This window comes from Schistocerca americana, chromosome 1 (assembly GCF_021461395.2).
Source record: "Schistocerca americana isolate TAMUIC-IGC-003095 chromosome 1, iqSchAmer2.1, whole genome shotgun sequence".
Taxonomy (NCBI): Eukaryota; Metazoa; Arthropoda; class Insecta; order Orthoptera; family Acrididae; genus Schistocerca; species Schistocerca americana.
The window spans coordinates 984,997,421-985,009,629 of record NC_060119.1 but is presented as its reverse complement, the minus strand read 5'-3'; the positions used below and the strand labels follow the sequence as shown (position 1 = coordinate 985,009,629).

At 42.6% G+C, this 12,209-nt stretch overlaps 1 non-coding gene across 1 annotated transcript; it reads left to right on the top strand.

Annotated features, from left to right (window-relative positions):
• Positions 1–1,032: 1,032 nt before the first annotated feature.
• Trnat-ugu lies at positions 1,033–1,108 on the top strand. The gene has a single exon. It is a non-coding gene; the product is annotated as a tRNA-Thr (tRNA).
• Positions 1,109–12,209: the final 11,101 nt, after the last annotated feature.

The following is a 12,209-nucleotide window of genomic DNA, read 5'->3' as shown; positions in this document are numbered from 1 at the left end:
CATATGGCCCGCCCATTTAGCCGTGACGGTCCCCGGCACGAATCCGCCCGGCGGATTAGTGTCGAGGTCCGGTGTGCCGGCCAGTCTGTGGATGGTTTTTAAGGCGGTTTTCCATCTGCCTCGGCGAATGCGGGCTGGTTCCCCTTATTCTGCCTCAGTTACACTATGTCAGCGATTGCTGCGCAAAAACTTTCTTCACGTACGCGTACATCGTAATTACCCTACCACGCAAATATTGAAGTTACACTCGTCTGCTGTGAGACATTCCTGCGCGGGGGTGGGCAGATAGTACCCGCATATACGATTGTCTGTACCTGTAAAATTGTACCAATGAACGCCACATAGTTGAGGAAATACGGCGTCATTAACATTGAGATGAATGAAAAACTAGCTTTTGCTTAAAATGGAACGCAAATTAACCAGCCTACTGCAAACAGGCGTTGATATACATCATTGGGAACATGTTGAAAATGTGTCCCCGACCGGGACACGAACCCGGGATCTCCTATTTTCATGGCAGACGCTCTATCCATCTGAGCCACCGAGCTCACAGAGGATAGTGCGCCTGCAGGGACATATCCCTTGCACGATCCCCGTGAGATCTACATTCCCACTACATTCTCAGTGCGCCTAATAGATATTTGCCCATCACAATCATTACTCGTGTCAGATTAATCTACCAAGTCCCGTACGAGTTGGGGCATACCGTGTGCGTTCACACAAGACGGTCAATGGCCGGGTAGCCATATTTTAATTATATAGGAAGGTAGTATCTGTTCCCGAAAGAACAGATACCATTGATGACCGTGCAGTTTCTCTGGAATGAAATGATAATTAAATCGGCACCCTAGCTGCCAACAGGCGTTGATATACATCATTGGGACTTGGTAGATTAATCTGTCATGAGTAGTGAGTGTGATGGGCAAACATCTATTAGGCGCACTGCGAATGTAGTGGTGTGGACATGTTGGGAATGCAGAGCTCACGGGGATCGTGCAAGGGATAAGTCCCTGCAGGCGCACTATCCTCTGTGCCCGCGGTGGCTCAGATGGATAGAGCGTCTGCCGTGTAAGCAGGAGATCCCGGGTTCGAGTCCCGGTCGGGGACACAGTTTCAACATGTCCCCAACGATGTATATCAACGCCTGTTTGCAGCTAGGGTGTTGATTTAATTATCATTTCATTCCAGAGAAGCTGCACGGTCGTCAATGGTATCTGTTCTTTCGGGAACGGACATTACCTTCATGTATAACCAGCCTACATTTATCCAGTGTTTGAAAATGAGAGCACTTAACGGTTTTCAACAAACTTAAAACATTATTTCAAACCTTTTACAAACTTTTTCTCTCGTACGTCACGTATCTACACACTAACTCATCTGTAAGTAATCAGGCATTTGTAGCTGCTTTATACATGGGAGTTCGATACTTTCAATACTCGTGGGTTTACTGGTCTGTACTAATGGTTGTATATGCTTTAAACTACAAAGGGTGTTAAAGAAAATGTCGAATGTTTTGAGAGGAGTTAGTACTCACCGAAACTAGAAAAACCAAGCCCAGTAAATATGGATCCGAAAACGCGTATTTTCTCAGATCTGAGCATTTGCTCATGGAATGGGCTGAAAGAGTACAGTAGGTGCACTGATGCTCCGTCAATAGGATCAAGACAGATTTTGTATACCTTTCTAAATCACAGTTCTCTACGTAGACATTAGCCTCAGCCAGTGGTGGATACATATGGGGGGGGGGGGCGCCTCCCCCCCCCCCCCCCCTCCCCATTGCGTGGCGCCCGCATTGCCATCCGCCCCGCCCTGCCCGTCAGCCTGCACGCTAATCGGTTCTTTCGTCAGTCGGCTCGACTGAATAAGAGTTATCGAGTATTAATACTTTCCTAAGTAGCGCGCGCGTCCGCGTCATCGTGTTTTATACGTTTCTGTCTGGCACATAGATAGCTGACACATACCTGCGAAAAGAGTGTGATCTCGATTTCTAGTGATCTCGAGACGTTATTTTGTGTGGCGTTTGTTCGAGAAAAGTCGCGAATACTCTACTGTTTTATTATACAGTAACCTTCGATAGTCCTTATAAATACGGACTATTCGCCTAATATGAAGCTAGTTTTACATTCAGAAGCAGAAATATTAAGATTGGAGAATGAATAAGCGAAACGTCCTAGTTGTAGCAAGTGCAAGTGTGAAGATTAGTCAAGAGTAAGAGTGGTCAGTTGGTTGTGTGGTATTAATAATAGTAATTCATAGTACTTTCTCAGTAAAAATATTGTTACGAGACTCGTAACAATAGTTTCCCATACCTAACTCGTAATACGAGTTAGGTATGGGAAACTATTGATGCGTATATCTCCGGTAATATTGACTTTCGAGAAGATTCCTAAAAACGTATTATTGCTATATAGGCCCTCTATCGAATGCACTAGAAAGTAACGGAATCGACAGTAAAAGTTCCACACACATAAAATGCCGGAAGACGTCATCATTGGAAACTCGCCCTTATATTATACGTCGTAAGGTACATATTGGCTTGTCGCTTTCACAGTAGGTATTTGTTCACACTCCTTAAAAGTCTTGAAGCGAACATTCTGGCAGCGAATGTTCTCGAAACAACCGAGCCACATACTGTATATAAGGGGAGCAGAGTCGCTGCCAGGTAGTCAGTTTGAAAGCTACAATCGTAGCGATAACTTGGAAGTGATAAAAAGTGAACAGCTGCAATTAATGGCTATTACCACAGGCTTCAGTCAGTGTTGTGCTTAGTGATATTAGAAATACGCGGAGTGTGACCGTGTGTGTTTTAGTGCAAAGTGTACTAGTGTTGCATTTTTCAGTGCGAATAAAGTGTTTATTCGAGAATTAAACTTTGCGTGTGACTTGATTATTTTTTTATAACGGTAGAAGTAAAGGTGGCTCAAAAATATCTTTAGCGCCCCGTCTTTGAGGTTTTTCTGAATCCGCCACTGGCCTCATCATTAAGTAGTTTGAGCCAGTTGTGTCGTTTGAATTGTGTTGTAGTTTCATTTGTGTTAGTGGATTGTACAGTAAATAGCTTGAAACTAAGGGAATGTACCGCTTCCAGAAATGACTTCACTTTTGTGTTTATTGTTGCTGTCACGGTTGCACATACAAATGATTCCTACTTTTTCTACCACTTTGTAGCAATTGAAGTCTTCTACTATACAAGTGATATGGCGGATACTATTTTTTTGGTATGGTTTAGCAAATGGAGGTGCTTTTGAGTTCGTGCCTTCTACACTGAAAAATATCCATGTCGCAGAGTAGTTTCTCATAAGCTGTTCGGCCAACATGTCTGTCTTAGTGATACATGTTCTCTTTCAGCTCGAAAGATAAGTGATAGATGTCGCTAAGTCCGCACGCCGGAGATGGTGAAGCATGTTCTACATTTAGCGGACGAATCTCCCAGAAACAGTGTGCGCCAATGAGCAGCAGGGCAAGGCATGAGTAATCTTCATGTCTGAGCAGTACTTCCTGAACGGTTACTCTATCCATACCGTCTTAATCGTGTCCAGGCCACAAGATCTCCATCGTAGACGGAAGTTTTGTGGTAGACGGCAGTACTGTCAATAGTTCTTGTAAAAGTGTGCTGCAAATCCACTCCTTAGATCTTAAGATTTTATTTACTGACGAGGAGTGTTTCACAAAACGTTGGGTTATGAATTATCATGAAAACCATGAAAATTACCACGAAACTCCATAAAGAAGGCGTCGGCACCGTTTCTCATTTCAGATAAGGGCAGGTGTTCGTGGCGATAGATTAATACGACCATATGTGCTATCACAGAGATTAAACTATGCTTGTAGTCAGTACTTTCTGATTAATGCAGTGCCTACCTTGCTTCAAAGAGTGCTTGGTCACTTACGATCAAGGTCGGAGGGATGGATTGCTACGGATGGAGCGTGATGAGCCGTAGTCCAGATGTCAGAAATTGTACATTTCAGACCATTGAATAATGGACTTACTTGTCTTGTATCAAAAATTCATACCATGTCTCCGAATATTCGACTTCCTTTTTTTTACTTCCCTGTGTTGCAGTGGGAGCACATTTCAACATGTTTCGCACGATCAAGGTTAAGTATAGCAGGAACTGACTCCATGGAGAATTTATAGATATGTAAGTTACCCTCCTTCAACTTGTGCGACCGGTCGTTTTCGAACAAGACCACTCCATTCCATGCTGTCCAAAACAGCACGGGATTTCGTCGCAACTATACAGGTAGGTACTGATCACGCCTCGCGGTGACTCTCCAGACACATCACTGGCTGCGGATGGACGGGACACGATTGATAAGCAAATGACGTTAGGTGGCGTCTTACTAATTTTAGTATACTCTGTCGGAGTAATATGGCGGAAGTTAAGTAGATATCTCTTCAAACCCCGTGAATGCTATCTGACTGAGTAGATCGTTCTGGGTAGTCTAAACACTGATTTTGTGTCATTGATGTACAGTGGTAATCAATATTTGTGCCGCTGTTAGTTTTACTTTACGTAATGATATTCATTCCTGATATCACTTTGTGAAACACAAAAATTTTCGAAAGCGTATTTTCAGAAATATTTGCGTAGTTAGAAGACTTTCTGCGCTATTTGAACGAAGTTCGTTTAATTTTTCGATCTTGAATTTTTAATGAACGAATATTTTATGATAGCTGTCCTGTCAATAGACTCTATTTAATGTAATAGTGGGACATAATCGAAGGAATGGGAATGGTCCCTTCACGTGTGCGGGCGTGGTCGCCAACGCCTGGAACCTCCTTCTCTTGTAATTACGCTTTACCCCAGACCGGTCGTTAGTTCTTAATTTCGGAGGTCGATGGCGATGTGATCATCTTACATGTGCTTCTCACGCTTGGCTTGGTTTTCAGTGTATAGACCGGTACAAAATGAACTAGCAACAATTCCAACACATTTTTGTTTCTTTCGTTTGATGTACACCTTACGCTGAGTACAGAAATGACTTTGTTTCGCGTAACGGTCCGTTTTAAAGCTGCGCGTAGAGACCTGACAGAAATATTTTTTCTTCGTGCATACCGATTAACGCAATACTTTGCCTGCCATGATTCTGATAATGTGAGAACCGCACACACTGTTAAAACTATGCAAGTCTGCAGGAAAGGCAGATTACTCACTTCATAAGTGACGATGGTCAGACCATATGAAATGGGAGTGTGGGAAAGCAATGTGAGTAGGTTAAATTGTCCTTGAACGACGACACAGATCGTAGGAAATCCCGTCTCAGATTTGACGGCACAATGCAAAACGTCCAGTATTAATGTTTGATGTGTAATTGATTAGGTAAACAGTCTGACAGTGGTGAAGAATGTACTCTTACTGACAGCTATATAATTACAATTCCAGTCATTCATAATTGACTGCAGAAGTAAACTAAAGAATTAATTTAATGCTGCGAACGTTGGCAGATATTGCTACCCTATCAAGATCGTGCGCCCTGCACAATCAGGCGGGAAAAAGACAGTGGCTAACGTATTCTAGTTGTGCATCCCACAGTCTGTTCATTAATCACGCGTGCGTCATTTTACTTGAGAAAATGGTTTAAAATTTAATTGACTAATTAAAAGTTAGTTTTAACTGAAGATGCAATGAAGCAGATACGGTTCCTTGTTTTGTGAATATTGTGGTGCTGGAAGCGTTATAATCAGTTTCTGCGATCGTTACTGAGATTAATGAGTTCAGACTGGCTCCCATGTAGGACTAAATGTAATAAAGAAGTTTTTCCTCATTTTGGTTTTGATTAATAAATGCTTTATCATATAAATAAAGCACTAGTAGGTACTTATTCCTTGAAAACTATTGTATCCGAAAATTCAGTAATTTCACGGAAGTTTTTTTAATGATATGTGATTTAGAAGGTACAATAATTTTATTATTATTATTAATACATTAGTGGTGGTAGCACAAAGGTATTTATTTTTTTATTTTAAAGATAATTTTTGTATGGCCCTGTTAAGAAATATCTTGCAGCTGTCATGTTAAGTATGTCTGCTTATGAGTATTTTTGTTCCAATCTCTCTTACGATTGTAGTAGCATCTATCGTATGTCAGTAACGGACAATGTAGTTGATAGACAATGACTTTTCCTGTCGGTTATTATCAAACAATGCATTCTACCACATTTCCATTTTCAACTTACAAGGAGATTACCACAGCTTGTAAGGATAAACCAAATTAAAATGATTTTCGAATATGGATATGTCTGTTCTACCATCCTTCAGAATCTTATACCAGTAAAACTCAGTATTTGTCACCTCAAGACTACAGATGCACAAGTCGCTAACAAACAATACAGTGCAGCACAGAGTTATGACAAGCAGCTTCACAAGAGTCACACATGAACTATTATTTGACAAAAAAGTAAGCATTTACTTGAAATTAGGCGTTTCGATGGTCAGTTCTTAACAGAGTTACATTTCACAAAGCAGTTACTGTGTCATCCTCGTGTTCTTGCCTTATTTGCCACCACATTGCAGATGTGGAGTTTCAGTCAAATAATTAAAACACAGTGGAAACAAAGAGTATGAAGACTTGTGAAGAGCAAAATGTGAGTAGCAGGGTAATGTTCATTTTGGTGTACTTTTGATATCAAATTGAGATGCTAATTAATTAAATTTATCGATTAAACTACCCCTCCACCTCCACTTAACCTATTGTTCTGCTAAGTGGTTTGTGACTCCCTGGAGATACCTACTGTTAAGCTAATTAATTTATGACCCTCTTGAGATAATATGTCCTCCTGAGACCCGCCCCCCCCTACCCCAATCCTCTCCCCCTCCTCCTCCCCCACCCATCTGTGAGCCACTTTTCGCCCTCCAAGGAAATCCCCCACACCTCTTCTCCCCTTCCCCACTTCACCTCTCCACTCGTTCATTTGGAAATTGGTGGGGAAAAGCTTCAGTCTATGCTGGAGAAGAAGGATCTCATGACACAAAGTTCAAGTCAACATCATGCATATTCTTTATTTAATCATTTTGTGGGAGACAAGGTTCCTCCCCATGGGAAATAATTCAGTTGCAGTACCTCCACTCTTATGACGTAACCCACATCCTTTTGGTGGATGCTGGTGCAGTTAGATCAAAATCCTTACTGCAAAAATCCCACAACCCATCAGTTCCCTGGAAATATTGAGGCACTTTTGACTGTTCGCTTGCATATTTGGCGGGAAATTGATTCACAGTAGGAATATTCCAATTCGAGGGGAAAACACTGATCATCTATCCAAGTTCTTATATGCACTGACGCATGATTACACAAGCACCCTTCTCCACCACTACAACCCATATCCAATCACGTCTTCACACTGACTGCAGAGCAGAAATGCCAGGAACTCCAGCCGTGCCGGTCGCCTAATATATTCCTGTGCGTGTACCTCTGGAGAGAGGCCCGTACACAGGGTTGGCTTGTGTGGCCTGCAGACCGGAAGTTGTACAAATGCCTGAATGAAGCATCAGTGATGGCAACCGTTTGTGTGGCTGTGCTGACAGGTAAGAGGTGTAAGAAGCACTAGCTTTCCGCTGCCACAAACATCAGATGTGATGTCCTGCTCTGATTGCAGTGCTACAGTGTGGTGATAGGTATAACATATCACAAAAATCATCGCTAATAAAGACCTAAACATTCCACAAAGATCCCGAAAACCCTTCCTAACACGTATACTGTAAATAGGCTCTATAAAACATGCATCCATTAATAGCTCCGAGCAGATGCACAGTGCTAGAATAATAATTTCTTTTCTGCACTTTGCTATGGCCATTGTGACAACATATCTGCTTCCCATGGTGTCCAGAGACCTTGTACCCAGGCCCGCAAACAGCTAGCAAGAAACCCCAGTGCTTCAAGTGACATTGGTGGGAACTGCTGACCAGTGATCACACACATCACATGGAGTGACATAGTCCAGCCCCATGTGCATAGACAGACGAAAGCAATTCAAGTAATTAAATTTCAAAAACACTGGTCATATATCTGGGGCCTTGTACACAGAGATGTTTGTGAGCACAAGCACCCTCCACCACACATAGCTCGTATCCCACGCAATCACAGAGGCAGCCAAACACATACTATTCACCCACCCAGAGGGATCTTTGATCGTTGCCACCTGGACAGTCCAGCGGCTGTGGAGTAGAAGTCGACGTCCTTTGATATTTAATACTTGGAAAACTACCTCTGCTCTGTCCCAAATGGCTACTTCCTCTTTGTGTGTGAACCAACATCTCAAAAAAAAAAAAAAAAAAAAAAAAAAAAATTGCTGTGAGCACTATGGGACTTAACTTCTGAGGTCATCAGTCCCCTAGAACTTGGAACTAGTTAAACCTAATCAACCTAAGGATACCACACACATCCATGCCCGAGCCAGGATTCTAACCAGCGGCCGTAGCGGTCGCGCGGTTCCAGATTGTAGCGCCTAGAACCGCACGGCCACCTCGGCCGGCCAACAAGATCTCCAAACATACAGATAAAGGTTTTGATCGCTCCTCAGTATACTGTGTTCCTATTGGCTAACACTAGGGACAAAGGAAGAGCTCGCGCAATTGCAGTATCGAAAATTGTGGGAAATCGTCCAGTTGCACTATCAAATTAAATGGTTAAGAAGTTACAGGAGTCAAATAGATCACTTAAAACATTGACCACCACCTGATGATGATCCTTCTTTGTAATAAAACATATTTTCAACGTTTGAGAATCACATACAGACATTATGCAAATCAAGTAATTAAATTTGCACCACAAATAGGTCATAGCGCTAAATGTATCTGAGGTCTTGTATACAAGTACGTTTGAGAACACAAAGACCCCGCACTACCACCACCTTGTCTCTGGAAATGGCGAAAAACGATTAATGTGTGCTCAACTGCCGGAAAGGAAGGTGTACCCAATGCTCGCGCAGGGCTAAGCTGTGGTTTCCAGTCGGTCGCTGGCCACAGATACTGCGAGACAAGCAGGCGCGGCTTGCATGTATGGTTCTAACTGCAATTCCGCCGTGACATAGACTCTTCAGTTTAAAAAATCCACTTTACCAATTCGATACGAGGATGATGTTGTCCATACACCTCGAATTTCTCAAGCGAAATGTAGATTCCTCCCATTTATGCAACTTATTTTCGAAGACAGCAGAAATCGGGCACACAAGCGTTTTCACACCTCTGAAGTATTGTTACTTGTTGTGAAGCTCCTGAATAACTGTATGGCATAGGATATATGTCCTCTAAGTTTTCTCTTATCAGGTAAAAAGATCTGTTCCTATCAGCTTAATATCTTTTACGTTCTGCATCAAAAGACTAGAATATTGACTCATTTTTGGATCATGATGGAGTGCTAAGAGCATACTCTACCTCTGTCACAGAATGCCTCCTCGCTTTCGAACACTCTTAATTAGCCAGATGCCCTGTCACCTATGAAGTCTGTTAAGGGAGCAGCACAGAGGAGTTGTAAATATCAGGTTAAAACTTCATATCACTTTATAAATTCGCTAATATAGCCGAATTTATTACGATGGTCCTCTCTCCCTGTGTAGGTGGGAGATTAAAATTTCGTTAAAACATATCGCTGCCATTAAAAAACGCCTGATGACCGCTACAACTCAAGAATCATATCAGTGTACTCATACCCTCGCTTCCACCCGCCTAGTAGCACACCATTGATATCAAACTGGTTGACTAATTAATTAAATTGAGCATGAGAGCCCCTGTGCATGAATAATTTTTTTTCTCGTAGTCGGATTGCGCTAGCCAGCTAACTCAAATGGGAATTCCGGGAGTGAATGCAATGTTCTGTTCAAGGATCACTATTGCGAACCAATATTTGAAGCTAACTGCAGAAGGATTCTACCGCCACTAGCATTCATTTCGTGTAATGACTACGACGATAAGACACGATAAATTAAGGCTCGTACAGGGGTATATCGACAGTCCTTTTCCTCACTCTATTTGCGAGTGGAATGGGAAAGGAAGTGACTAGCAGTGGTTCAGCGTACCCTCCGCCACGCAGCCTGTGATGGTTTGCTTCCCACACATATAGATTCAGAGGTAAGTTTACCTATTAAGATGATAGCCCAACCATTTAAAGACACGCAAAGCTCACAGGAGAATGTTGTCTCTTATTTATCGAGAAAACAAAATGTGGAACATCCGCTGCTGATAGACTTTCGTTAAAAAACTTCGTATTAGCCCCTATTTTTCTCACTGCAGTGACTTTGCGAGACGTATGTGAGAGGTTGTATCATGTTCGGCCGCAGTTCGTAGAAGAAACGGTGCAGAACTCACCTCTCAACTCCGCTTTCGTCAGGATATCGCTTACCTACCGTATTCTCACGAATCCTCCAGTCTTCGATGTACAATGCTTGAGTACACCTGATTTCGACAAGAAAGAGATGTCCTTCGCCAAGTCACAGACTCGTGCTAATTCTCTCGAAAGCCCATCATGTATCATGTTCCAGCAGCGCTGTTCCATTAATTGGAAGACTGTCTAATCCTTCGGCTGGCCGTTGTGGGCGAGCGGTTTCAGGCGCTTCAGTCTGGAACCACGCGACCGCTACGGCCGCAGGTTCGAATCCTACCTCGGCCATGGATATGTGTGATGTCCTTAGGTTAGTTACGTTTAAGTAGTTCTAAGTTCTAGGTGACAGATAACCTCAGATGTTAAGTCGCATAGTGCTCAGAGCTATTTGAACCATTTGTCTAGACCTTCACCCGTCACTGACTAGGTAGAGAATTATCACAATGAGATCGAAAACTGATGGTTCATACTATCCGTACTCTGTGGGTTTAAATCTTGCAGGATTCCCCCTTGTTCCACATGAGGTTATGCATAGTAAGCCATAAAAATGAAAGACGCAGTGTCCGAATATTTGGAGTTCAGGTTGACCACCACCTAGGACACCGAGACAGTGATCATAAACCTGGCTGCGATGTGCACCACCAACCTCTTGGCCTTTTCGAAAACGGAACAGTGAGACATTTGCTACCCCATCACTGTGGAAGATGAGATTAAATGGAGAGGTCATTACCTTCGGACAGCTGTTTGGTAAGGCTCCACAATGCTGCAAATCCTTTCAGTTTTCATGTGTTGTGATGTCTTCCACATTTCTGTCAATAAGAAACACCGCCTCTGTCTTTTATTTCAACCACCCTATGAGTTGCGGGAGCAGCTTAGTTCACACCGTGGGATGTTTATCTGTCAAGCCTCCTTTTATGTTGTACTTCCAATCCAATTGTAAACTCCTAACCCAAAGTGCTATTTTGTGTGCAAGGTGTCCGGGGGAGAGAGGGAGATTATCCGTGATAAAAATCCAAAAAATTTCGTTATTTAAGATGATCTGTGTGGATTTTTTTTGTTTTGGATGGTTGGTAGTTGGTTGACGAAAAGTAGTTGAAACTAGGTAATTGAAGGCAAGGAAACCTCCGTTTCGTACGCACATGACGTGACAAGTCGTCGAGAGTGGGGATAAGGACGTCCAGTAATTCGATAAAATGCGTTGAAATTGCGGAAAAATTGGTAAAATTGTAAAAATTGATGGAAAATACATGAAATTGATAGAAATACGTCAAATATGTGGAGGAGTGAGGCTTCTTACATGCTCGCCTGGGTGTATGAAAATCATTCCATTCCTCCGCCGGTGGAACTGATAACTGATGATTCATACTACCCATGCTCAATGGGTTTAAGTGTGTATGACTGTTAGGGAGCAAATGTTTTCGTTATTTGCTTGCACGTTCGTCTTTCTTTCGCAAAGTATGCTTTTTGTATCCTACGTCTAACTGTTCAGTCTAGATTGCTTCTGCTGAATGTATGATATTCTGTTTGGATTACTGTAGATAAGGGTGAGAACAAGAATCCAATACAGGCACGTTGCCCACTCTCAATTATCACAAAGAAGTCCGCCCACCTTAACGTCCTCCTCCCAACCGGTCTGGTTTTGGTATTCTGTGCCGAAGTAGCATGCCTTCTCTCCACGGACTCTGATTTTTTTCCCCATAGTGACATGCAATACCAATGTATCGTCCTCTGTCATGCTGCGATTGAAGAAGTGTTTACCTTTCTGACAGTACCGTGTCAATAACAGTACTGCTTCCCCATTCGCTGCTTCGTCTGGTCCTCTCTTAGTGAACACATAGAGCACAAGGCACATTATTTGTGGAAGTTATTTTTGAGTGACACAATTTCTTG